Source organism: Castor canadensis, chromosome 8 (assembly GCF_047511655.1).
Source record: "Castor canadensis chromosome 8, mCasCan1.hap1v2, whole genome shotgun sequence".
Lineage (NCBI taxonomy): Eukaryota > Metazoa > Chordata > Mammalia > Rodentia > Castoridae > Castor > Castor canadensis.
In genome coordinates this window covers 44,638,388-44,644,439 of record NC_133393.1, presented here as the reverse complement: position 1 = coordinate 44,644,439, position 6,052 = coordinate 44,638,388, and positions in this window count along the sequence as shown.

The following is a 6,052-nucleotide window of genomic DNA, read 5'->3' as shown; positions in this document are numbered from 1 at the left end:
CACCCTCCCCCACTACACTAAAAGAAATATTCAGGAAATAGAACCTAGTAAAATGATTTATAGCAGCCCACAGTCTGGTGAGGAACATGCTGGTATTAAGACAATGAATTCCAGCCCCTCCTCAGTCATTCCCAGGTGTAAACAGAGTTGAAAGAAGCCGGTAGGAACTATGACATCGCATCGAAACTCTAAGGCAAAGAACTAGAAAGACAAGGAACAATGCTGACCTTTTAAACATGTATTTACGCAGCATCTAAGGAGGTAAAAAGATTTAAAAGAATCTTAAGACTAGAATAGACCTTCTAGACTCTTCTTCTGGTTCAACACCATTGTTCGAATCCTCTCCCTGGCTCTTTGCCACCTGCCACCCAAGATTCACAGCAGCAAAAACTGAGGCTCTATGGTATTGAGAGGCTCTCTTGATGCCAGGCAGACTAGAGACCAATCCTGTCAGCTGCTAATCTCATTCTCTTCCTTCTACACCAATTTTTACAAAATGCTCATGGCTGGATAGATTGTCCCAAACCAGAACAGTGCTTTCTTGAATACAGTTCTGTATCCTTACTTGAGCATCAAGATAAGGACTATTAAAGTCACCCAGGCCATAACCCTTCTTGAAATGTTCTTTTAATGTGTAAATATATACAGCACAAATAATTGCCTTGAGAAAAACTAAATCACATCTAGAGTGAGTGCAGTTGCTAAAAAGAAAAAAAAGACACAATTATAAAAACTCCTAATGAACAGGGAGAGGGGTTGTGATTCTAACTATGATTTCCATTCTAGGAGAGGTGTAGGTGAATTCTTAGAAGAAGCATCAAGAAAGGGGCTCTGAATTGTGATTCCTCCTCTTCCTTCATTATTTTCCCATTTGTTCTCTGATTCACTTCTATCTCCCTAACTATCCTTAGGCAGAGTTAATATCTCCTTGTAACAAAACTACTTGATGTCCTATTCTCAAATAATTCTCCTAGGTTGCAATTGTCAGAAATTTCATTTTTAAAATACACAGACTTTGGTATCATTGATATTCTGCCATCTCTAGTCTTAATTCCTAGCTGCATAAGTAATATAGTTGCTTGCAAATGTGCCTGCAATATAATGTCTTCTATATTGCTTGCACTGAGAGGTTTTTATAAACCTCCCTCAACAAAAAATAATAATTATTATTATGAGAGTTGAGTGATGTCCAGGAAAAAAATCATCCTCTCTTCCTCAAAACATGCTTGTTTACTTGTGTCCTTTGGTTCATTATTTAAAATTCTCAGGACTGGAGAAATAGTCCTGGTAGAGAACCTGCTGGCTAAGGGTTAAGGACCTGAGTTCAAATCCCAATATCACCAAAAGCAAATCCTCCACACTCTTCAACCACACACTATTATCTTTACAAAGGTGTCTTCTTGTGTGTCATTGCTTGATTTGATTCTTGATATATTCTTTATCATCTTTCATGAATGATTGTCCATGACTTGCTCCAACGTCTATGCTCCTAAATTTCTTCAGACAACCAAAAAAAAAACTAGAATTGAGGAAGATGAAGCAAAACAAGGAGCAATAAAAAGTGGAGAGAAAGAAAAGAAAGTGAGAACCTGTCCAAGGACAGGCAGGGTTCCTGCCAGACTCTTCCATCTCTTCCCCACTACTACATCCAAGACCAAGTTCAGCAGAATAAGGGACACATGTGGGCCAAATGAGATGCTGAATAAGAGAGAGAACACAAGAGAGAAAGGCAAATATAAAAATCTTTCATTGGAAAGATGTTTGCATTTATTTTAAAGGAGAGGGGAGATTTCTTGGGAATAAAGCTTGTCACCAAGCTTCTGGTAACTTTCATCCTATTTTTCTAGCATCTTTGATAAGAGTAATTCTTAAATTTAAGTGTATGTAAGAAGCACTCAGGAAGCTGGTGAAACAGTCACATTCCAAAATCTGACAAGGCTTCAGAGATGCTCAAGGATCTGAATTTCTAACAAACCCTATGTATGGATTCTGATGTATGTTAAGGCCATGACTACAGAATCGTATGTTCCATAATAAAACCATCCTTTCCATGAAAGAAATACAAAGAAAAAAGGAAATAAAAGGCAAAGACAGATAAAGGAAAAAGTTACTTGTTAAAGGGATTTTCCCCAAAAATCTGAAATTCTTAAAAAGATATGAAAAACTCAAAATGTACTGGAATTCAGAACACAGAACTGAGCACTTCTATTCAACAAAAATCTGTTCTGATAGAATCTGTACAGATAATTTAATTTATAAAAAGAATGAAAAAGATAAGCAGCCCATTTGTATAAAATATATTATGATAATCACTATTTTTTTAAAGTGAGTAAATGCATTTTCCTAAAAAATTTCCACACTCTAAAACTCTTCATTTTACCCATTCCACAAAACAATTCACAGCCAAGTACATTTAGCACATTAGGTCTTTGATCTCCAATTTCAACTAACCAGTAGGGTAATAGTTACATTTGAGGTCATGGTGAGGTCTTGACCTCTATTTTGGCTTTTCTTTTTTTCAAGGAAACTTCCATTCTCACCACCAACTTCCAAATAACTTACTAGTTGCCCAAGTTCATCAGTGCAAATAAATATGAGCTGTAACTAGTGTTAGCAATATGCACTAAAATAGTATTTTCCACTCGGTTTCTTATTAGAATCTGAAGATGCAAAAATCACCTAGATTTTTCTTTAACCACCATGGTTGTTAAATTCTCAAGCTGGAAAGGCAGCACATGCATTCCACATGAAGGTTCTAAACATGTTTCATGTGTATACAAAAGTAAATGATCACTTCATATTGTATTGCAATGTCTCTAGTTCTTAAAAGGTTGCAAGATTTCTTTCCTAGAAGCAACATAACATTCATTTATTCCTAGGAAAAACTAACTTTACAGAGCCTACAATAATATCTTAAAAAGATGAAATTATAAATTTTTGAGTTAGGAAAAAAATCTCATTCAGAATGTCTTATACACTCAAATGCTCTTTTTGTTCCAAAGGGTGAGAATTGGCACATGGAAGTGTTGCTGCCTGATTTCCCGATGACTGGCTACAGCAGGGGGAGAGTCCATAAAGGCGCAGAGCTGAGTGTCAGAGCACATTAGCAGCTGCAAAGAAGGAGACAAAAGAAGAACGCCACTGTTAGTTATTATTTGTAGCTGTTCACTGGGGTGAGTTGAGTCCTACTTTTTCCTACCTGAGCAGAAGACAGAACACATCATTATAAACACTGCACTTATAACCCAACACTGGGCCCTAGTATCTGTCAGAATCCAGTATAGTTTTAAATGTTTATCTCCAATGAAAGTGAAATCTGTGGATGCCAAACTTAAAAGTCCTTGGGGTTCTTCTCTGTCAACAGCATCTCAGGACAAAATATACCTCAATTAAATAAGTGGAATTTTTATGAAGCAGTTCTCACATCAGAAGATCTACATTTAAGTACGGTTGTGTGCTCTAGATAGAATAAAATGGCAAGTAAAAATATAAGGTCCTCACCTTCACAGAGCTGACAATCTAGTGTAGAAGGCAGAGATTAATCAAAATTTCACCAAAAAAAATTTTGTACCTCAACTATACAGGGAAAACTGAAAATACAGTAACAGGATAAATTAATTTAGAAGGTCAGAAAAGACAGCTAAGGAAGGGGCAGGTGAATTGAGCTCTCAAGGGTGAGTAGAAGTTAAACAGGAAAATAGCTAACCAAGGGAGAGCCTGGGAGGAGAAACAATGGGGAAGACCACAAATGCAGACAAAGTGTCCATAAAAGCCAGAACCAAACAAGAGCATGTTGTGCCCAAGAAGAATTTCAGGTGGCTGATATACACAAAGCTAAAGTACAATGTCAAAAAAAGAAAGAAAAGAAATGAGTCTGGGGTAAGTAGGCAAAGCAGGGAAGTCCTTGCATATTGTATTTAGGATTCTGATCTTCATCTTAGAATGTGGGAGCCACTGAATGATTTAGGGTGTGTATGTGGGTATGAGTGAATGTATATGTGTGTGCACATGCTCACACATACGTGCTTACACATCTGTACACTCATATAACACAGACTGTGGAAGGAGAAGGAGAACATGATCATATTTACACTTCAACTCATTCATTCCCACTGGACTATGGAGGAGAGAGGGAAGATGAAAGTGGAGGTCAAGCTACCTACGAGAACTGGATAGGAAGCCAATGTCTTCCTCCAGGTAAGAGGCACTGGAAAATTGACCTGAGAAAATGAACAGGGAGCAAGTTGGGAATAAAATTGTGAAAGGACAAAGATCAGCTATGGGGGAAGAAGATTGCCCATGCCTTTATTTTGAACGTGCTGAGTCTGAACTGCCTTAAAGACAGCCAAGTAGAGAGAAGAGTAGATGGCTGGTTAATATAGATTAGAACCCCCAGGATATATAACACTAAAACTGAGTTGTGAAGAAGTTCTAATGGATATATACAGGATTTTAATATATGGAGACCAAGGAACATTCCAGAAAGAACACTTGTAATCACACTATAGCCAGAGTGCATATGGGCTGGCCTTTCATTAACCACTAATATAAAGTATTTTTTATAACACAATTTAATCAAAAGTTTTAAAACAGTAGGCCCTAAAAGGCATTAATCTATTATTCTCTTGCCCTAATCCAATGGAATGTTAATTTTAGAGTAGACTAAAATAATAGGTGAAGTAACTGCCTTTAAACAGTAAATTCCGACATCTTATAAAATTTACAACCTCCCTTTTTCTAAAATCACAATATATTCAAAATTTTCTAAATTTCCTTCCTTTTTAAAGGCAAAAATGCCTCATAAGCTTCTCAACTTTTTCTATAATTGGTTAAAATATTTGGTAGATTTTTGCCTTTTTTTTTTTTCCCACTCTAATCCAGGGTCACAGTACACCAGCTTTTTCACTGTTAATCATAATCCACTATTAATAAAAAAAAAATTTGTAAATGAGCTTTTTATTAAATTGCCTTTTATGCAAATCATCCCTTTAGTTAAGGTCAGTCTCACTAATTGTAATCAAATAAGCTTTCTTGAGAGGAAAGAAATGTGTGGGATTACAGTAAACCTGCAGGACTTGCAAGAATAAATAACAGAACTGCTATGTCACAATAACCAATGCCTGCCTCACAAGCCACAGGTGCCAGATATGTGAATGTCACCTCTTGCATGCATTGGAGTGTGAGAAGTCAAGAACTAACCTTCTAAAGCAAAGCATTTAACCCTAATATGGAATTATGACACCCCAAAGCAGTGCTTTGGCATACTGAATACTTCCAAATGAGGAATTTGGGAATGCCTTACAAACAAAGTCTCTCTCTGACCTCTTGCCCTTCTTTCTCCTGTTTTCCTTTCCAACAAAGGGAAGCCATAGAAATTAGAATTCCTTTCCCTAAGTTGACTTATAAAAATGAAAACCTATCACCTCAAAGCCAGCATGAAACCTAGAAATACTACTTTAACCACGTACCCTCCACACCCCCCAAAAAGAACTTTCCATGTAAGAGCTGGCCATAAGGAAATTCTCTGACCTACCTCATCTGATAGCAGGCCACAAAGTCCCCATTCTAGAGGGGTCTTGCCCCATCCCCTAGACAAAGGAATGTCCCACAGAGAAACCAAGAAGAATCTGAACAGATGGGTAGCGCTGCAGGTCCCCACTCAGTCCACACCATTCGCTCATTCCTTTTTGCCCGATCACATCTCTACAAGCTTCCCATTCTTCCTGAAATACAGTGTCCTTGAGTCATTGGGTCTTCATTCAGAAGGTTGCTTTATCTTGTCACACTGAGGGCAGATCAGAGGTGGCTAAAAGGAGGAGAAAGAGTTAATATAACACTGCAAGTGGTCAGCTAAGCGACAGCTCCATCCAAAGCCCACCCCAACCATGCACTTTGTGGTTAGTGGCTTCTGCTTTGTGGTTAGATATGTCCTTCTAGAAAGGGAAATAAAGGGAATGGCTCTCCCTGGACTGTAGGGCATGCATAGAAACAGCAACCAATGTCCTTAATTGACCTTTTCAGCCATTTTTCTCTACTTACGACCTCATGAATA